Source organism: Bos javanicus, chromosome 13, assembly GCF_032452875.1.
Source record: "Bos javanicus breed banteng chromosome 13, ARS-OSU_banteng_1.0, whole genome shotgun sequence".
NCBI lineage: Eukaryota > Metazoa > Chordata > Mammalia > Artiodactyla > Bovidae > Bos > Bos javanicus.
Genome location: NC_083880.1, coordinates 34,819,082 through 34,841,296, shown reverse-complemented (window position 1 = coordinate 34,841,296; position 22,215 = coordinate 34,819,082). Strand labels below are relative to the sequence as shown.

At 42.6% G+C, this 22,215-nt stretch overlaps 1 long non-coding RNA gene across 1 annotated transcript in view; it reads left to right on the top strand.

The window, feature by feature from the left end:
• The window catches only part of LOC133259130 (uncharacterized), a 73,549-nt gene extending 51,983 nt beyond the window's left edge, over positions 1–21,566 (top strand). Inside the window, exons 3-4 of the long non-coding RNA XR_009740273.1 lie at positions 13,736–13,836; positions 21,460–21,566. This is a non-coding gene — a long non-coding RNA (uncharacterized LOC133259130). The remainder of the gene's footprint in view (positions 1–13,735; positions 13,837–21,459) is intronic.
• The last annotated feature ends 649 nt before the right edge of the window (positions 21,567–22,215 follow it).

The window sequence follows — 22,215 nt, the reverse complement described above, 5'->3', positions numbered from 1 at the left end:
AAGAGGAGAAGGGGACTACAGAGGATGAGATGGTTGGATGGCATCACCAACTCAGTGGACATGAGTTTGAACAAATTCCAGGAGATTTGATGGACAGGGAAGGCTGGCTTGCTGCAAACCATGGGGTTGCAAAGAGTCAGACATGACTGAGTGACTGAACAGTGGGATATAAAACTGGATTTGAGCTGTCACAGCAGTGAAGATCCATCTTACCATGAGGGGGGAAGTCAGACCAAATCTGTGGTTTTTATAAGATATATAGATTTAGCTTGGAGACACCAGCCGTGAAAAGTGCAGAATCTTGTCCAAAGGCTTTCCTATCTCTTAAAGCTTTTGCGTTGTTTTTTTAATCACTGGTAAGCTTGGCATAGTGGTTAAGAGAGAGAGATCTGGAGACAGACTCTGCTATTAACCACCTATGTGACCTTGGGAACCTTTCAACGCCCTAGTTTCTTCATCTGTAGAATATGGGGATAAAAATCTGTAGAAAATGGGGATAAAAATAGCAGCGAGGAGTGATGATAAATGGTTGATTTGTACATGGTGCTTAGAACAGCACCTGGCAGATATTGAGCTGTACAGGACCATTAGTCACTGCTCTTACTGTTATTAACTAACTTTATCCCCGGTACTCCTCTGAAAATGTGTACTTTACATGCATTTGTGACACTTTTCATGGATGTCAGCTTCTAGATACCTGTTCAAAGAAAGATTATGATTCAGTTAATGGGGGTTTGGGAATAAGATAAAATAGGAGTTTGGGATTAGCAGATACACACTACTATATATAAAAGCAATAAACAACAAGGACCTACTGTGTAGCACAGGGAATTATATTCAATATCTTGTAATAACCTGTAATAGAAAAGAATCTGCAAAAGAAAATATATATACATACACATATATATGTAAATTGTGAAAATTTATAACACACATGCATACACACATATATATGTGTGTGTGTATGTATCAGATTGGATCAGTCGCTCAGTCGTGTCCGACTCTTTGCGACCCCACGAATCACAGCATGCCAGGCCTCCCTGTCCATCACCAACTCCCGGAGTTCACTCAGACTCACATCCATTGAGTAAGTGATGCCATCCAGCCATCTCATCCTCTGTCGTCCCCTTCTCCTCCTGCCCCCAATCCATCCCAGCATCAGAGTCTTTTCCAATGAGTCAACTCTTTGCATGAGGTGGCCAAAGTACTGGAGTTTCAGCTTTAGCATCATTCCTTCCAAAGAAATCCCAGGGCTGATCTCCTTTAGAATGGACTGGTTGGATCTCCTTGCAGTCCAAGGGACTCTCAAGAGTCTTCTCCAACACCACAGTTCAAAAGCATCAATTCTTTGGCTCTCAGCCTTCTTCACAGTCCAACTCTCACATCCATATGTGACCATAGGAAAAACCATAGCCTTGACTAGACGAACCTTTGTTGGCAAAGTAATGTCTCTGCTTTTGAATATGCTATCTAGGTTGGTCATAACTTTCCTTCCAAGGAGTAAGCATCTTTTAATTTCATGGCTGCAGTCACCATCTGCAGTGATTTTGGAGCCCAGAAAAATAAAGTCTGACACTGTTTCCATTGTTTCCCCATCTATTTCCCATGAAGTGATGGGACCGGATGCCATGATCTTCGTTTTCTGAATGTTGAGCTTTAAGCCAACTTTTTCACTCTCCACTTTCACCTTCATCAAGAGGCTTTGTAGTTCCTCTTCACTTTCTGCCATAAGGGTGGTGTCATCTGCATATCTGAGGTTATTGATATTTCTCCCGGCAATCTTGATTCCAGCTTGTGCTTCTTCCAGCCCAGCGTTTCTCATGATGTACTCTGCATATAAGTTAAATAAGTAGGGTGACAATATACAGCCTTGATGTACTCCTTTTCCTATTTGGAACCAGTCTGTTGTTCCATGTCCAGTTCTAACTGTTGCGTCCTGACCTGCATACAGATTTCTCAAGAGGCAGGTCAGGTGTGTATGTATATATGTGTATGTGTGTGTATACACACATATATATATATTCTAACACAACTCTGTGGGCTTCCCAGGTGGTGCAGAGGTAAAGAATCCACCTGCTAATGTAGGAGACTCAGGTTTGATCCCTGGGTTGGGAAGATCCCCTAGAGTAGGAAATGGCAACCCACTCCAGTATTCTTGCCTGGAAAACTCCATGGACAGAGGAGCCTGGCGGGCTATAGTCCACGGACTCTCGAAGAGTTGGATGCGACTGAGCACACACAACTAACAGCAACTAACACAAATATGTAAATTAAAAGGAAAAAAAAAAGCAGTTAACAGTGAGCAAGAGAGTTTGTGGCATTACCTGGGGTAATGTCTAGTGGCCAATCATCCCCAGAGGTGTGTATTTATCCTCAGTATGTTGACTTGGGTCATGTTTAGTGACCTCAGTTCTCTGGTCTCACTTGCTTATTTCTCCTACTTTTGGAAGCTTGGGGTGGGGGGAGGTGTGACTTCTGAGTGTTGCTGTTCCCTCCATCAGAATGTCCCTGCGTCCTACATGTGAAGGAACACCAATCTACCAGTTTGTTCACTAACTCAGGGCTGGAAGTTTGGGCACAAGATTTTCAGTCATTTCTCTCTCTCTTCCTAATTACTTTACTGCCATCTACTACAATGATGGTTTCTTCTAGCACTACTTAGAAACTTTTTCCTGATGTTGCTTTATCAGGCCACCTCTCTGTATTTTAAAGCAGGTGTTCAGTAAGTTGCCTCTGTGTTTGGGGCAACCACTTCAAGGCTACAGCAGCTGATCCCAAGGACCAGTGGGTGAGCACACAGCTGGCAAGCAGACCCAGCCAGCCTGCCCACACCAGCACCCCCCTCAACGCCCCCCTTCAACACAGCTCTGCTTCTTTCTTGCCCTTCAGAAATACCACAAAGGCTGGAGGAATTCACAGGCAGACCTCGCTTTATTGCATTTCACAGATACTGTGCTTTTTACAAACCAAAGGTTTGTGGCAACCCTGTGTTAAGCAAGTCTATGGGTGCCTTTGTTTCCAACAGCATTTGCTCACTTCCTGTCTCTGTCACGTTTGGTAATTCCCACAATATTTCAGACGTTTTCGTTATTCTATTCGTTATGGTGATCTGTGATCAGTGGTCTTAGGTGTTACTCCTGTGACGAGCTGAAGGCTCAAATGATGGTTAACATTTTTTAGCAAGAAAGTATTTTTTAGTTAAAGTATGTACACTTTTTTCAACCTAATGCTGTTGCACACTTTATAGACTAGAGTGTAATGTAAATATAACTTTTACGTGGACTGGGAAAGCAAAACCTCGTGTAGCTCACTGTATTGTAATGTTCGCTGTGTTACAGTGGGCTGTGTGTTGTTCTGAGCATCGTCTTCAGGCTGAATCATGGCTCACAGGTGCACTACTCTGAATGCCGCTAAGTGCTGTGACTTAGAAGATAAAGACCTGTGAGACACGCTGCTAAATTCACAGCAGCCTTTCACCATCACTTACTATACACAACTGCTGGTGTGGGGCGGATCAGAGGCAATATTGGTGTTGTAAAGGGTTGGTGTTGCTCATACTTGAAGCTCTTGAGACCCATGTCTGTAACAGACACCCAGGAGGTAAGAGAGAGGAGGAGAGGGTGGCCCGGGGTCCACCAGGGCCCATTGCCTCCTTACCTGCCATGAGAGCTGATGGGCACATATGCCCAATGGTGTACATCAGCCCCTAGTGTCTATTTTTCTTATCAAATACTATTTGTTTTTATGTTGTTCATTTAGGAAAAAAAAGAGTAAGGCCTATCATAGTCATCTTACTTTCATGAAAACATGCACATGTAAAGCAAAGACTGATAGAAAGTATCTGCCCTCACTAGTTGGTGAATCTCAAAGGTCTGTGGCATCCAGGAGACTGAAGAGGGGTCATGACATGGTGGTTGCTTAGAACCCACTGCTGTGCTGGGGAGACCCCACGTGCCTTCCACAGAGCCTGTGATCCCAGAAAGGGTCTTAGTTCTGTTTTTGCTGTGGCAGCTGCACATCTAGGGTCCCTCCTCTAGCTGCCTGGAAAGGGTGCTCATGTTGGGGTTTCAGGTGTGTTCAGGTTTAAGGGCACTTGGAGAATGTCAGACCTTTTGCGGTACACTTTGGAATGTTGAAATGTTGCATCCTGTTTTGCAACTTGGCATATTGTATGTTTTGTCATTATACTTACAAACATATATATGTATGTGTATGTGATATATGTGTGTATATTTATACATGTGTATATATATCCGTATATACATGTGTGTATGTGTGTGTTTGTTTCTTTCAGAAATATTAAGGTGGCTCTTACTATATGTCTTAAGGCCGTTGTAACAGAATTCCATAGACTAAGTGCCTTAAACAACAAACCATTTATTTCTCACAGTTCTAGAGGCGTTGAAGTCCAAGATCTAGTAGCCAGCAGATTGAGTTCCAAGTGAGGGCTCCCTTCCTGGTTTGCAGACAGACACCTTCTTGCTATGTTCTCACATGGAGAGGAGCAGAGAGAGAAAGGGTCTCCCTGTCTTTTCTGTAAGGACACAGATACCATCATGAGGGTCCCACCTTCATAACCTAATCACCCCAAAGGCCCCACCTCCAAATACCATCGCATTGAAGATTAGCATTTCAACAGATTGATTTTGGTGAACACATAGCTCTGTATTTGGATGCTGTGTGTGTGTATGTGTGTGTGTTCAGTTATGTCCAACTGTTTATCATACTCATGAGCACATATATCTATTAAACAGCAAGCTGAGTTTTTTTTTCAGAGTTTGCACATTTTGTGGTTGCTCTTAGGCAAGTAGTAGGAGACACTAAAGAATTTGAAAAAAATTATATAGGAGAGAACTTAAAATTGAGAATTCGGCCCATTAACAATGTTTCTACTTGCAGTTGTGGGCGATATGTACATCTTTTGAATTGTGAGGCAGAACACCTCCCAGGATTTTATAGGAGCCTATTTGGAAATGCACGAGGACTGGGCCTTTTAGGAACCTGTGCTGTAGTGAGATACATGGGAAGCCCACTGGTGGCAGCGGAAAGCCCACAAAGTGGGAAGGTGTCCCCAAGGGCAGAGGGGAGGTGGCCTTTCTGGGTGTCACTAGGGAGGGTTGTGTGCTTATTTTAGCTCGCTCTCCTTCATGTGTCCCCACGTCAGCTGCTATTTTGACTGTGGACATCTTCCTGCAGCTGGTTGTGTGCTGGCTGCCAGACGCCCTCCCAGGAGAGCGAGCTGCCCTGTGCTCACTGGTTCCCATCCGTCAATCCACATCCATTTGAGCAATGAACTGTGGCTGTGAAATGCTACAAACATACAGGATTAAAGGCCTCTTGTAACAACGCTCAGTCCATTTTTGAGAAAAAAAAATACAACATTCTCTTGGTTAAGAGAAGTAGAGGGAAAAAGGTTGGCACATTCAAATTGTACCTCAAAATGCGTTTAATATAGCCTCATTTAGTGAAAGCGACCAACATTTACTTAGTACAAAAAAACCCAGTATTTAGGAAAATACTCAGTGCTCTATGGATGTTATCCTAATGTGTAAATATACTACAAGCATAATGGTTCAGGATCACAAAATCTCTGATAAATGACTTGACACATAAAATGGACCATTGTTGGCACTCTAAAAATGGTCTATGATTTATTTATGCAAGCTTTCTGTATCCTGCCTCACCTCCATATTACAATGAAGCCAGGCAGCCTTGATGTCCTGAGAGTGGTCCCATGCGCTTTCTAAAGGTGGTGGGGGTGCCGGTGGTCTCTGAAGGAAGTCCCTCCCGCTCAGCATCTTTGCGGCCCCACCTCCCTCCTGTGGCACCTCCCCTTGTTGTCATTTCTCCCCTGCCTCCAACCTCAGCTTCTGCACATGCCACTGCGGTCACTTACTAATGGTTTTTCCATCAACTTGTGAGCTCCTGAAATTGATGCTAACAGAATGTCACCTTGGCTTGGCCACCGGTATCTGGAGGCTGATGAAATGGAGCTGTCCCCACACTGTCACAGACCCACAGAGATGTATGTCAGTTATCATGGGGCCTGTCAGTAGATACCTTCTATTAATAGGAATGTGATTTTGCTGACTTGGAGATGGTTTTTTTATTTTTTATATTTTTAAATTTTTATTTTTAAATTTTTTGGCCATGCTGGGTCTTGAACACGGGCTTGTCCAGTTGTGACGTGGCATGTGGGATCTTAGTTCCCTGACCAGAAGTTGAACCCGTGCCCTCTGCATTGGAAGGAGGGTTCTTAACCACTGGACCGCCCAGGAAGTCCTAAGATACTTATTTTTTATAAATGTTCAAATAAGTTAAATGATTATTTAAAAATTATTACCATTACTACTATTGCTGTAGCTAATCTAACCCATGATGGTTGAGAATGACACATAAAGGTCATGGTGGTTTTGTCACTACGTCATATCCAACTCTTTTCGACCCCACAGACTGTAGCCCGCCAGGCTCCTCTGTCCATGGGATTTCCCAGGGAAGCATACTGGAGTGGGTTGCCATTTTTTTCTCCAGGGGATCTTCCCGACCCAGGGAGCGATCCTGTGTGGCAGGCAGATTCTTTACCACTGAGCCACCAGGGAAGCCCCCTGAACCATAGTAGTTGTTTGTAATCTGGTCTTTAGCATGAACTGAGCAAGAAAGGTCCCTAAGACAGGAGGGCAGCAGCCAGGGGAGCCTCACAGGAGGTGGGGGCCTCTGAACTGAATTCAGGAAAGTGTCTTGAGGTTTGTTTGGTTGCTGGGGTGGAGGTAGGGGAGGAAGTGCCCAGTGCTCTGGGAAAATGTCAAGATCCTCCTTTCCCTGCTCTCAGCATCCAGGGAGAGAAAGAGTAAGTAGCCAGAGAGAAAGTTGGATCTGGGGAAGCCTCATCTCTCGGGTCTGTAAGGGGGACTCTTGGATGCCCAGTGAGGGGCAAGGCTCTGCTAAATGCCCTGGACCCAGAGGCACCTGACTCTGTGCTCCTTAGGTAGGCACCACTGGCCCTCCATGTCCACGGGTTCTGCATCCCTGGATTCAACCAACTGCAGATCAAAGATATTGGGGGAAAAGAAATTCCAGAAAGTTCTAAAAAGCAAAACTTGAATTTGGTGCATACTGGCAACTATTTACAAAGCATTTACATTTTATTAGGTATTATAAATCTTCTAGAAAGGATTTAAAATATATGAGAGGATATGCATAGATTATATGTAAATGCTAAACCAAACTTTTCTGTTTTCTAAATTAAAAAATTTTAATTGCAGTATAGTTGATTTACAATGTTGTGCTAATTTCTGCTGTATAGCAGAGTGATTCAGATATACATATATACATTCTTTTTTAGATATTCTTTTCCATTATGGCTTATCATAGAATATTGAATATGGCTCTCTGTGTTGTATAGAAGGACCTTGTTGTTTATCCATTCTATAAGTAACAGCCTACATCTGCTAACCCCAACTTCCCACTCCATCCCTTCCCTAACCTCCCTCTTGGCAACTACCACTTTGTTCCCTATGTCTGAGACTGTTTCTATTTCCTAGATAAGTTCTTTGGGCTATATTCTAGGTTTCACATATAAGTAATATATAGTATTTCTCTTTGTCTGATGTACTTCACTTAGTATGATGAACTGTAGGTTCATCCATGTTACTGCAAATGGCATTACTTCATTCTTTTTTATGGTTGAGTAGTAGTCTATTGTATGTATGTACCACATCTATTACCACACTACGTTCTATAAGGCATTTGAACATCCATGGGTATTGTTATCCAAGGGGATCAGAACCAATCCCCTTCAAATACCAAAGGATGACTGTAACATGTGACCACAACTCACTGAAATATCCCTTTCCTATGGGCACCTCCACTGTACCTCTTGTTAAACCCAAGTCTTTTGAAGCCTTCAGATAAAAGTCTGCCTTTCTCTGCAGTAGTCTCCCCTCCAGTTGCAACTGGTCTAGAATTACTGACAAAATCTTGTCAGAGTTTTTGCATAGAGATAATCATCTGCAAGTTCAGTGACAGTTTATTTTCCACCAGTAAGAAATGCTTTAGAAGGATGGAAAGAGTGTTGGAGAGACTGGACAAGCCCCCTGGGTCTGACCTTGAGTTTGGGTGCCTCTTCCTGCTGCAATGAAACCGTATTGATTTTCCCAGTGTCCCCTTCTCCTTTGAAATTCTTTCTGCTTTTATATAGGCTTGACTAGTTTAATTAAACTTCAACGTGTCACTTAGTCTGGATCCTGGCCTGACTGTGGATTTGCTCTTTTTTTTTCCCCCAAGTTGTCATGAGTGCATTGAAACCGATATATTGTTTTGTTTTCCTCCTGGTGCTATATTCTGAAGTTTTATTATCTTGTGACTGAGGTTTTCCCTTTGTCTTTGGACAAACCAGATTCTGAGACTGAAAGCATCTCAGGTACAGGCCCTTCAGTCTCCTTCTTGGTCCTTGGGCTCACCATCTCCACTGGAAGTTTACTTCTTTCTTGCCCCCTGATGTGGAGACCCAAGGGGGTCCCTCTGTACATGCACGTTTGAGAACCCTGGCTCTAGAGGGTCCCAGAGGATGTGGACCACGGACAGAGGGACGAGGTTGTCCTCTCCTGCCCTTGCCTCTTGGCTTCTTTTGGTTTTCTTGGCCTTGTTTTCTTTTTGAAATGTTTTTGTTTTCCTTTCTTTGTAGGGTCTCCTTCCTAAAGCAGGTCCTTCCTCCCTAGTGTAGTCCATAGAGGAGGAGGCTCAGGAGATGAGAGGCTTTTGTTGGTCTAGCCCAGTTCCCAAGGCTCCAGGGCTTTTTAGTAATAAACAGATTTGTGGGGGAGGAAGGAAGGAAAATTTTTTTTGGCGGGGGGAGCACAAAAAACAGCCCTTAAAACCCAGGGGTTGGGCTGTGTTTACCACAGCCGTCTTTGTGGCCTCAGATCAAGAGTTCACGGCTGTCTGAAACTCCCCAGCAGGGGTGACAGTGTTTCTTGCTTTGTGGGAACTTCGCATGGTAGAGGCCCCTTTGCCCCCTCGTCCCCACAAGGCTCATTTCCTTGTAAGTTGCCTCTGCCGGGGCTTCTGCAGATAAAGCCCATTCTCCCTACATGAGAGGGAGGCTCTGACACCAAGCCTCCCACATGCTTCCAGAGACTGGATCCTGACACCAGCTGTGTCCTTTAGGATGCTGGCGTGTCGTTGGCTGCTGTCCAGTTCAGGGCCGCCTGTGCTTGAGGGAACCGTTTTCCAAGATGATGCTTTCAAAAAGTGATACAAGGGCGGCGTCCCTGGGGGCTCAGTGATAAAAAGTCCACAGGCCAAGGCAGGAGACACAGGACTGATCCCTGATCTGGGAGGATGCCACATGCCTCGAAGCAGCTAAGCCCATGAGCCATAACTGCTGAGCCTGTGCTCTGGAGCCTGGGAGCCCACATGTCGCAACTGCCAGAGCCCATGGACCCTGGATTCTGTGCTCCACAGTGAGAGAGGCAACCATGATAAGAAGCCCACACACCACAACTGGAGAGTAGCTCCTGCTTGCCGCAACAAAGACCCAGCACAGCCACTTAAAAAAAGAAAGGTGACACAAGCAAGCACTGCCTGGACATGAGGAGGATAGAGGAAGAGGCGCCTATTTCACCCTGAAAATCACAGGCTTCCCAAAGGCCCTCTGTCTGAACCACTAACCAACGAGCCATTAGCCAGCTAACAGACCTAGGGCTTTCCTCTCCGGCCCTGCTTGTTTCTGGGACCCTTCTCGCAGGCTGAGTCATCGGAATGCCACATGGGCAGCCAGCCTTTTGAGGGTGAGGAAGTGTATTTCCAGGCAAGTCATCCTGTACACTAATAACTAGCAACAAGGAGAACCACCCAGGAAAGTGTAGCTTCCCTCTGTCCTACTCTGTTGCTTTTCCAGTGCGGGTGGGGTTTTCCCTCTTTCCCCAGCCTTTGAAGGAAAATGAATGTTGGAGAATTTCTCTGCATGCAGTCAATGGCACAGACCAAGTTCTAGTCAGTCCCTCAGTCCAGATGCCTGAGATGCGTTACCCTGGTCTCAGCTTCTTCACCAGACTCCCTCTTTCTCTAAGGACCTGGGCCTTAGTCAGTTCCCTCTGGTTGCACATGTTTGACTTTTTCATAAGTTCCAACCCATCCTCCTCTGTCTTCCTTTGTTACAAGGCTTCTGTCCCAGAGCCCCCTTATTTGGGTCTGTTGTAAATGTGTGTTGTAAAAAGGACTCATGTTTACTCAAGATCGCTCTGCCTTTTTTTTTTCCCTAGAAAGGAAAGTTGCTGTCATCAGAAAAGCCAGCAACCTGGGGCAAAGGTAGACTCAGGTCCTTAGGCCAACTCTGGAGATTCTGCTCAGCCATGACAGTTTTTAAAGGGCGAAAGGGGAAAGAATCTCAATGACTCATCCAAAAGGAGGGTGGGCTCTGTGTCCTTCTCCACTGTGCCACTGTGTGCACACTGGCTGTGTGTTACTACACTACCCAAGTGATCTGCCTGCAGCCTTGCTAAGGGAGCTGTTGGAGCTAGAGAGCTAATATCATTTCTTAACTACTTAATTTTAATGCTTATGCTTTAGTCTAGGAAAAAGAATCAACAGGTTAGACAAGGCAGGCGTGGGGTAACTCAGTGGTAAAGAATCTGCTTGCCAGTGCAGGTGTTGTGGGTTTGATCCCTGGTCTAGGAATATCCCCTGGAGTAGGAAATGGCAACCCACTCCAGTATTCTTGCCTGGAGAATCCCATGGACAGAGGAGCCTGGCAGGCTACAGTCTATGAGGTTGCTAAGAGTCTGACATGATTGAGCACACATGTGAGGGGCCTATTCAGGAAAGCATAAGTCAGGAGTTACGTTAGCTTGCCTGGTGATCTCATTCCTATAATTAGATTCTTTTAAGGTGAGAGGGGAACGGAAATGGGCCAACAGGAAAGGGGCAAAAGAGCCGCTTTCACAACCTGCCTCAAACCAGAATTCTTGGACCATGCTCTCCGGCAGGTGGCCTGTGGGCCCTGCTCTCTGCTCAGGTTCTTGTCTGTGGGAGTGGTGTCCATGCCTTCTGGATTCAGGGCACCAGATTAGGGGAGCACTTATAGAGACAGGTGTTCTGAATAAAGTGGCACTGGCAAGCACGCTTCATTTTGACACAGCGGTTCCAGGTGAATCTGTACAGGTAGAAAATAAGCTACGGGCTTCTCAGCTGATGTTGACAGAGCAGTGGGCATTCTTCTTCTGGGGGCTGAACTGCCCATGTAACCTGTCCTCGGGACCTAGTTTTTCCTTATGGTGCTTGGTGTTCATGCAGACATTGAGAAGCTCCATCCTGGGCCAGGCTACCTGGATGGCAGCCGCCCATACCAGAAGGCACCGCAGCTGCGTTGTCTTCCAGGCCATGCTTGTGCCTGAGAGAAGAGTTGTGGTCAGAGGAGCAAGGAATGTGAGAATGCGGGAGGAGACAGCTCGGCTTTTGGACCAAATGTCAGATTTCATCATGAGAGAAAAATCAGAGCTTTGCACATAGAAACAGTTTTATTCACCAAGTTTAAGATAGAGGAGGAAGATGTATTTTTGTCTTGTTTTTGCTTTTCTTTTTAAAAAAGTTTTATTTATTTTATTGAAGAATAGTTGATTTGCAAGGTTGTAGTAGTTTCAGGTATACGGCCAAGTTGTTCATATACATGTGTATATATGTGTGTGTGTGTGTATACACGTATGCATGTATATGTATTCTTTTTCAAATTCTTTTCCCTTATAAGTTATTACCAGATACTGAGAATAGTTCCCTGTGCCATACAGTTAGGTGGTCTTGATTATCTATTTTATGTATAGTGGTGTGTATATGTTAATCCCAAGCTCCTAATTTATCCCTCCCCCCAACCTTTCACCTTTGATAACCATAAGTTTGTTTTCAACATCTATGGGTATATTGTAAACAAGTTCACCAGCATCATTTTTTAGATTCTACATGTAAGTGTTATCATATGGTATTTGTCTTCCACTTTATAACTGAGTTCACTTAGTATGATAATCTCTAGGTCCATCCATGTTTTAGCGTACTGTGGGTTAGCAAGCAGGGGTGGTAGGAGCATAGATAAAGGTTAAGTTGTGAACTCTCCCCCCCAAAAAAAGAGTAGAAATTTATGCTTGTGAGACACAAGTGACCAGTGCTAAGTTATATGAAAGATCGTGGAAGTATTGATATAATGCAAAAGACTTCAGCCTCGAAGGAAGTGGGTCTCAGAGGAAAACACTTAGGTAGATGGGAGAATGCACGTTATTCTAAGTACAGTGTGGAGAAGGCAAGGTGACAGGACAAGGAGGGAAGCCAACTAGCCAGATAGACAAGGTTATGCGAGAAGTAAAGAGGAATGGGTAAGATGAATTCTTGGAAACTGCAAACAGTTTGGCCCTTAAAGGGCTTCAGGGTAGGAGCAGCATGTTTGAAAAGATTAGTCAGGTAGTATTAATGACTTTTAAAAAGAAAAGAATGAAAAAACATGACGGTTTGGTGCTACATAGAAAGTTAGTGCAGGAACCCACTGATAAAAGAGATGGAACAGAAAGAAGTGGAAAGGAGAATGGCATTGAAACATGTATAATATAATATATGAAACGAATCGCCAGTCCAGGTTCGATGCACGATACTGGATGCTTGGGGCTGGTGCAGTGGGACGACCCAGAGGGATGGTATGAGGAGGGAGGAGGGTTCAGGATGGGGAACACATGTATACCTGTGGTGGATTCATTTCGATATATGGCAAAACCAATACAATATTGTAAAGTTAAAAAATAAAATTAAAGAAAAAACGAGAGAAAAGGATCCTACCTCAGAGAAACACAAGTTTCTGAAGAGAGAGGACAAAGACAAAGAGAAGTAGTTTAATGGTTAAAAGAAAAAATTTGTTGCAGTTTGGATTCTAATCTGGCTTTGGCATTTAAAACCAGATGAATTAGGTTGGGCCAGCTATTTCGCATCTCTCTGCCTAGATTCCTTGTCTGCAAAATGGGGATAAGAATAGTATCATGCAAGGTAACTGTGAAGGACTTTTAAAGTGCTTTACATGTATTAGGGCTTTACCAACCTGATAGCTCGGTTGGTAAAGAATCTGCCTGCAATGCAGGAGACCCTGGTTTGATCCCTGGGTTAGGAAGATCCCCTGGGGAAGGGAAAGGCTACCCACTCCAGTATTCTGGCCTGGAGAATTCCACAGACTGTATAGCCCATGGGGTCACAAAGAGTCGGGTACTGCTTAGCGACTTTACTCACTTTACCATCCATGTTGCCGCCACGTGTCATTATTTCATTCTTTTTATAGCTGAGTAGTGTTCCACTGTATATTACCACATCTTCTTTATCCGTTCATCTGTCAATGGACGCTTAGGTTGTTTCTATGTCCTGACTATCATAAATAGTGCTGCTATGAACATCAGGATTCACGTATCTTTTCCAATTAGAGTTTTCTCCAGATATATGCCCAGGAGTGGCATCACTGGATTGTATGGTAGCTCTCTAAAGAATGTATTTTTAATTGAGTATTTTTAATAAGAGCTTTAAAAAGATACTCTAACCACTGCCTATAATTTGTAATCACCACTGTAGATGAATAATTGAAAGGAGAAAAGCTCTTTAGAAGCAGAAAATGAATCACAGCCGTGTACTTTGCCTTGCTCATACATGTGGTTCTTAGGTTGTTGGCTGTTTTCTTTCTTAGATTTCAGAGTAGAAACTTTTCTTGCTCCTTTTGCAGGAAGACTTCGAGTAGATGAGCTGGAAGACTGGGAGAGCTGAGACAGGAAGATTTTGAGGTCATTCTCCATCTGAAGCTATGATTTAAACATCAGCATTACGGTCAGTATTTAGAGAGAAATAGAACCATTCTGAGGTTATATACACATCATTGGTTTTGCCTGAAATTCTGAGAATATGATAAAGGACATTGTGAGGGGTGAGTTTGTTTCAATCACATTCAACAAAGCAGAGCTCTGAGAAAAGTAAAGGTATCTCAGTGATAAGTTGTGGGACCACGAACATCCAGGGGGAGAACCATTCTGACACAGTAGCCGTGTGTTCCAGTGTGTAAAAGAAAAGCCAAGTTTAATATATTGGAGTTTCCTTTTTGAACTGGGCTGTGGACATGACAAAGCTTTTATGGACTCTGAGTTAGACTTTTAGTGTGTGTGTATTCTTTTTTTTTTTAAGTCTTTATTTTTTTAAGTCTTTATTGAATTAGTTGCAATATTGCTTCCGTTTAATGGTTTGTTTCTTTGGCCTTGAGGCATGTGGATCTTAGCTGCCCAACCAGGGTTTGAACCTGCACCCCCTGCGTTGGAAGGCAAAGTCCCAACCACTGGACCACCAGGAAAGTCCCTGAGTTAAGACTCTGTAGAGGAAGGTGGGGCCAGGCATTGCAAGGGCAACAGAAGTATCTTTCTGGGGACTGTGCTGTCTGTCCTGTTGCTCTGGGGCAGGATTTCTCAAAATGTGTTCCATAGAACACACTTCTCTAAGCTATTAACGCACTGAGGACAGGGCCGTGAAGATGGGTCTGTGCTACAGTGAGTTTGAAAAACATTCAATAACCTTCCTTCCTAAAGAGTCTCAGAAATGGTTGAGTCTTGTGACTCTCCATGGGCGTGTGGTTGGCAAGGCTCACCGGAGTCCCGTGGAGCTCTTCTTACACGGCATCCTAAGTCCAATGTTTATGTGTTCATTAAGTATGTATTAACACCTGCCACGTCCATGTTAGATGCTAAAAATACAGCAGTAAATGAGATCAGCAGGGCTCGTGTATAGGTAGCAAGATAAGAAGTAAATAAGAGCAATTATTTTTTTCCTCTTTTTAAAAAAATTTTTTAATTGGAGTATAGTTGCTTTACAATGTTGTGTTCATTTCTGCTGTGCAGCAAAGTGAATCAGTTATATGTATACATATATTCCCTCTTTTTTGGATTTCCTTCCCATTTATGTCATCATAGAACATTAAGTAGAGCTCCCTGGGCTATATAGTAGGTTCTCCTTAGTTACCTATTTTATATATAGTATAAATATAATAGTGTATATATGTCGGTCCCAGTCTCCCGATTCATTCCACCACTCCTTCCCCCCTTGGTGTCTGTACATTTGTTCCCTACATCTGTGTCTCTATTTCTGCTTTGCAAATGGGTTCATCTGTACCATTTTTTAGATTCCACACATATGTGTTAATATAGCAGATGTTTAAGAGAATGGTCTCAGGAGTGAGGGGCCTGGGTTTGAATCCTAAGTACGCCACTTAGAAACCACATGACCTTGAACAAGACACTTAACCTCTCTTTCAATGTTGACATCTATAAAATGGTGATAATAGTATCTACCTAGTGAGGTTGTTGTGAGGATTAAAATGATGAGTCCGTGCTGGCAAATACTAAACCTTATGCAAGTGTGATCACAATGAAGGATAATGGCTGAGTGTGTTGAAAGTTGTGTGGCACGTGTCTGGGGAGGAGGCGGTGGTGGAGTGGGGACTTGGAATAGGGCGGTCCAGCTCTGCCTTGAAGCAGAGACCTCTAAAGAGGAGCAGCATTGAGCCGTGGAGACGGTACAGGGAGCGAACACAGAGGGAACACAGCTGCACACGGGCCTGTCTCATGCACAGGGAGAAGGGGATGAGGCAGAGGGTGAGAAGGTTAGATAGCATTACGGATTCAGTGGACACGAATTTGGGCAAACTCCAGGAGACAGTGGAGGACAGAGGAGCCCGCCTGGCATGCTGCAGTCTACGGGACCGCAAAGAGTCAGACACGACTTAGCAAACGAACAACAACAACAACGACAGTGGTCTCATGCAGAGAAATCTGGACATGTGTTGTGCATACTAATTTGGTTCACAAATTCTAACACCTCTTTAAGATTAAATAAACAACAACAAACTAGACTCAAAGCAGACTTCTTCAACCTAAAAAGAGCACCTGTGAGAACCCCACAGCTAACTTCATACTTAATTGTAAAGGACTGAAATCTTTCCACCTGAGATCTAGATCAGCTTCAGAAAAGTTGTGGGATGCAAGAGCATTATGTCTAATGGAACAATGTAGATGCCTTAATTTTAAAATGCTTTATTGCTAAAAAATACCATCATCGAAGCCTTTAGCAAGTCATTATCATTTTGCAATAGTAACATTAAAGGTCACTGATCACAGATCACAATAACAAATGTAATAATGAAAAAGTTTGAGATACTGCAAGAATTACCAAAATGTGGCACAGAGACATTGTGAGCAAATGGGGTTGGAAAAATGGTTCTGATAGACTTGCTCAACAAAGGGTTGCCACAAACCTTCACTTAGCATTAAAAAAAAAAAAACACAGTATCTGCAAAGTGCAGAAAAGTAAAGCACAATAGAACAAGATGTGCCTGTACTTAGGAATAAATGTAATTAAAGAAATATAAAACATGCTCATAAAGCTACAAAATATTGAACAAAATTTAAAGTCCCAAATAAATGGAAAAAATTCCCATGTCCACAGATCAGAAGACTTGCTATTATTAAAACAACAATACTCCCTAAATTGATCTATAGATTCAGTGCTGCTGCTGCTGCTGCTAAGTCGCCTCAGTCGTGTCCGACTCTGTGGGACCCTATACACGGCAGCCCACCAGGCTCCCCTGTCCCTGGGATTCTCCAGGCAAGAACACTGGAGTGGGTTGCCATTTCCTTCTCCAGTGCATGAAAGTGAAAAGTGAAAGTGAAGTTGCTCAGTCGCGTACGACTCAGCGACCCCATGCAGCCCACAAGACTCCTCCGTCCATGGGATTTTCCAGGCAACAGTACTAGAGTGGGGTGCCAATGCAGTCTCTATCAAAATCTCAGATGAATTCTTGCAGAAATCAACAAACTGATCCTAAAATTCACAGAGAAATTTAAGAGACCCAGAATAGCTAAAGCAATCTTGAAAAAAAAGCAGAATTAGAAGACTCACCCTTCCTGATTTCAAGACTTAATACAAAGCTGCAGTACTCAAGACAGTGGTTCTGGCATAAGGATAGACATATTAATTTTTGGAATAGAATTGATAGACTAGAAATAAACTCCTACATTTATGGTAATTTATTTTTGACAGTCATGCCAAGACAATTCATTGGCAGATAGTGTCTTCAACAAATAGTCTAGGACAACTGAATATCAACACACAATAGAATGAAGTTGGATTCTACCTTACACTGTGTATAAAAATTATCTCAAAATGAATCAAATTTTTACATGTAAGACCTAAAACTACATCCTTCTTAGAAGACAAGAGGAATGTTAATCTTCATGACCTTGGGCTAGGCAATTAATTTTTTAAGACATAACACCAAAAGATAAGTGACAAAAGGAAAATGGGTAAGTTGGATTTCAACCAAATTAAAAACTTTGGGGATTAAAAGACACTTCGAGAGTGAAGAAACCTACCGAATGAGAGAAAATACTTGCAAATCATATAACCTAACGACATACTTGTATCTAGAATATATAAGAACTCTTAACAATTCAAGAATAAAAAGATAACCTACTTCAAAAATGGGCAACTATCTGAAACAGGCAAAGATATATAAATGGCCAATAAGCACATGAGAAAACTTTCAATATCACCAGCCATCTCAGAAATATAAATTGAAACCAAAAGGAGATACTGCTTCCTACCCTCTATGAAAGATGGAAAGTAACAAGTGTTGGTGAGGACATGGAGAAATTAGAACTCTCATACATGGCTGGTAGGAATGCAGAATCTTTCCCAAGCAGCTGCTTTGGAAAGCAGTTTGGCAGTTCCTAACATAGTTAAACATAGATTTTACCTTATGACCCAGCATATCCACTCCTAGGTATATGCCCAATAGAAATGAAAGCATATTTCTATATAAAAACATAGTGTTATTTTTAAAATTTTATTGAAGTATAGTTGATTTATAGTGTTTGGTTAATTTCTTCTATAAAGCAAAAAGATTTAGTTATATATACTTTTTTATATTCTTTTCCATTATGGTTTATCACAAGATATTAAATATAGTTCCCTGTGCTATACAGTAGGACCCTATTGTTTGTCCATCCTATATATAATAGTTTGCATCTTATAGCAGTATTATACACAAGTGCCAAAGAATGAAAATAATCCAAATGTCCATTAACTGATGAACAAACAAAATGTTGTTTATTCATATGATAGGATGCTATTTGATTATAAAGAGGAATGGAGTACTGATACATCCTATGACAAAGATGAATATTGCAAATATACTCACTGAAAGAAACCAGACACAAATGACTGTGTATTATGTGATTCCATATATATGAAGTTTCCAGAACAGGCAAATCTATAGAGACATAAAGTAGATTAATGGCCGCTCAAGACTGGATTGTTGTAGGGGAAATTGAGAGTGACTGCTGATGGGTATGTGGTTTCCTTTGGGGGTGATGAAAATGTCTAAAACTGATTTGATAATGGTTGTACAGCTCCACGAATATACTAAAAACCATTGACTAGTACACTTTAAACTGGTGAATTGTATGGTGTGTGAATTATATATCAATAAAGCTGTTGTGTATAAGAAAAAATGTTTCCTGGAGGTACAGCTGTCAACACTGGTGATAGCTGAGATTTGGGGAGTGAGGACTAGGAGGGCAGAAAGCATGACTCCCAAATCCTGGCAGCTTCTGAGGAGAGGAAAGACTGGGGGAAGGAGGGTTTTCTTTGTTTTTCTTTTTGGGTTTGTTTGTTCATGAGGAAGGCCAGCTTTGAGACTTGAGATTTCTGTTGTGGACATATAAAGTGAGGTGCCTGTCGAATATCCCAAAGAGGTATTAAGTAGATGGTTGAATATGATGCCAGAACTCTGAGGAGCAACTCTGACTATAGATGGGATTTAGGTAACAGGTAAGTTCATCTGAAAGGATGACAACACAAAGAGTTTGTTAATGAGGCTCAGGGTGGGATGGGGTAGAGGAGAGGCAGCCAGCCAGGGAGGCAGGAAGTGGGAGGGGGTGGGGTCCTTGAGCCCAGGTGACCAGGATGATGGTAGTTCAGAGCTGGGGACCCCAGACCAGAGTGGATTGAGAAGGTGTGTGCAGAAAAGCAGTGAGGCAGCTGTTTCTAGAAATTCTGATGAGCCACACACTCTGGGGGAAATTGCTCCTGGATCATTTCCTGCTTGGCTGAAACACCGAGTGCTGGTCGGGTTTGAGGTCATCTCTTCCATGGGGCAAACTCTTATGGGTGTAATTCCTGTATCTGAGACACTGCCTGTTGTAGGTAGAGGTGACGCAGGAGGGTGGTGCTGGGCTGGAGTCCAGAGAAGGGTCCTCAGACTTTGTACTCTTTGTCCTCTGATGATTTTGATTTTCTTTTATTATTTTGATTGGGAGAAAGCTGAGAGAAGGATTTTACTGACATAATTTTTTTTGAAGTTTAGGTTGAATTGTTTAAAAGATTTTTTATTTGAGCTGGAGAAGGTGTGGAGAAAAGGGAACCCCTCCATCACTGTTCGTGGGAATGTAAATCAGTACAGTCACTTTGAAAAGCAGTGTGAAAGTTCCTTAAAAAACTAAAAATAGAGCAACTGAGCAACAACAAGAGCTACTAGATGATTGAACACTCCAATTTCTGGGCATATATCTGGAAAAGACAAAAACTCTCCTGTGAAAAGATACATGCATCCCGTTGTTCATAGCAGCACTACTTACAATTTGCCAAGACATGAAAGCAACCTAAAAGGTCATCGACAGATGAATGGATAAAGAAGATGTGGTCCATATATACAACAGAATAGTATTCTGCCATAAAAAAGAAGGAAATATCGCTATTTGTAGCAACATGGATGGCCCTAGAGAATATCATATTAAGTGAAGTAAGTCAGAGAAAGACAAATATCATATGATATCACTTATATGTGGAATCTAAAAAAATGATACAAAGGAACTTATTTGCAAAGAGAAATAGACTCACAGACAAAGAAAACAAACTTATGGTTACCAAAGGGGAAAAGTGGGTTGGATAAATTGTGAATTAGAGATTAACAGGTACAAGCTACTATATATAAAAGAGATAACCAACAAGGCTCTGCTGTATAGCACAGGAAACGATATTCAATATCTTAAAATAACCTATAATGGAAAAGAATCTGAAAAAGAATAGATATATGTATATGCATAAGTGAATCACTTTGCTGTAACGAGAAACTAACCTAACATGGTAAATCAACTGTACTTCAATAAAAAATTAAGAAAGTTAAAAACAAATAATTTTCATTTGAAATCAGATTAAAAAGAAAAGACATCCTACAAGCTTTTGTTAATAGAGGCCATGTAGGTCTTTTTAGAGCAAAGTCCTGGCTGTGCCTACATCACTGCGTCACAGCTCTTCAGACATGAGTAGATCCCAACTTTGGGGCTCCCAAGACTACAGCCGATCCTGAAGTGAGGTGGGGGGGGAACAGGGTGATTTTCTCAAAAGGTGCACCTAGGAACACCTGAGTTTGGTGCAGTTTCATAAGCCTATTTATAGGAATGCCACAGGGGCAGCTGGACTTTTGAGGGTGAAGAATGAGTGCATTTCCAGGCAGGTCATCCTTGTACACAAATCACTAGCAGCTAGAAAGCCTCAAAGGTGTATGAACTGTGGGCCTTACCATTTGCATCAGTGCATTGTTTCCCCAGTGCTGCTTTATTCATTTAGGTTGTGTGAAAGCAACTGTTTAAGACACATGGTCCTTCAAGTAACAACCTTCTCTTGAGAACTTGGACTATTCCTTAGGCTGTTAAGCACTTTGGATATTTTGGGCAAACATCATGTCTTGAGACCATGATTAAAGACTGTGCATTTTGGATGAGCCCAAGTGGTGTTTGTTTTCTCTTTTACAAGGAGTGTGTGTGTGTGCGCGCGCGCGTGCGTGCGTGCGTGCGTGTGTGCGCAGCCCTGCACACTTTGGTAAGTCGGATTTTTAAAGTTGTATCTGACTTCTCTCAGCTCACATTTCTGCCTTTTCTTATATGGAATGTAAGTGGCTGATCATAAAACCTTAGTTTTAAAACCCAGTGTTTCCTAACTGGCTTGGCATGATATGGGAAAACACACTGGTTTTTCAAGCTCTGCTAAAAGCCTTCTTTAAGGATTTTTTCCTTGTATGTGTGGTTTGAAAACTTATTTTGATGTGGTTATTGTTGTTTGGTTGTATTTCCTTGTGCATGTAGAGGGCGTGCAGTTTAGGGATTTTGAGGGAAGAAAATCAGGGTTACTTTCATGAAAACAATCTTCTTCTGAAAGAAGCATCTTTGTTCTCAAGCACAGATCCACAGGGTTTTTATTTATTTATTTTTAAATTTTATTTTATTTTTAAACTTTACATAATTGTATTAGTTTTTAATTATTATGAGAAATCACTATCAGGAGTTTGCCCTACTTGAGGAAATCACCAGTTTCAAAGAAACCATGAGTCCAGAATCTGGTTTTTTTTTTCAGCTGTCCTCTGCCCTGGGTTTAGAGATCTCTACTAACTTCCACTTATGGGACAATTAGAGTCTGGTTATCTGGAAGGAATCATTTGAACCTTAACCTGTCATTTTGCCTACAAGGCCGGGCTAAAGGGCACTGTTGATTATCCTGATCTTAAAAGAGCGAGAGAAGATGGTCAGAAGAGAAAGTCTTGGTGTGCTCTGCTACCGCGGTCCCTGAGAACAGTCTGCCCTGGTCCCCCATCATGCTCAGGTCTCAAGGTTAGTGTCCAGGCATCTTGTAATCATTTGCAGGGGATCAGACTGCATTTAGCAGGTGCTACGGACAGCATTTCAGATCCATCCATGGAGGAAAACTGATTCCATTTTCTCTGCGCAAGGGTGGGTCTGTGCAAATAACTTTGTTTCTCAAAATCGTCTTGTTTGCCTTGGGCTGCAGCCAGACCTCTCATGTGAGTGGTGTGTGCTGTGTCACAGACCTCAGCCCGGGAGCCTGAACTTTGCTTTGTCCATCAGATCGAGGCTGTGGGGTGTGTATGAAGCCGGTGGCTGGCCCTTGGGAGACTCCAGGGGGCCCAAAAAAAACCCAAAAAGGATGTTCGTGAACCTGTGTAGACAGAACCTTTGGGCAGATTTCTCTGAGGTTTGGGACTCTAGGTAACAGGAAGAGAGGAGAAGCCAGGTAAGCACTTTAGGATTTTCTGAGATTACTCCATTTGGCTGCATTTAGAAGCCTCGTTAGCATTTCACAGGCTGGTAGGGG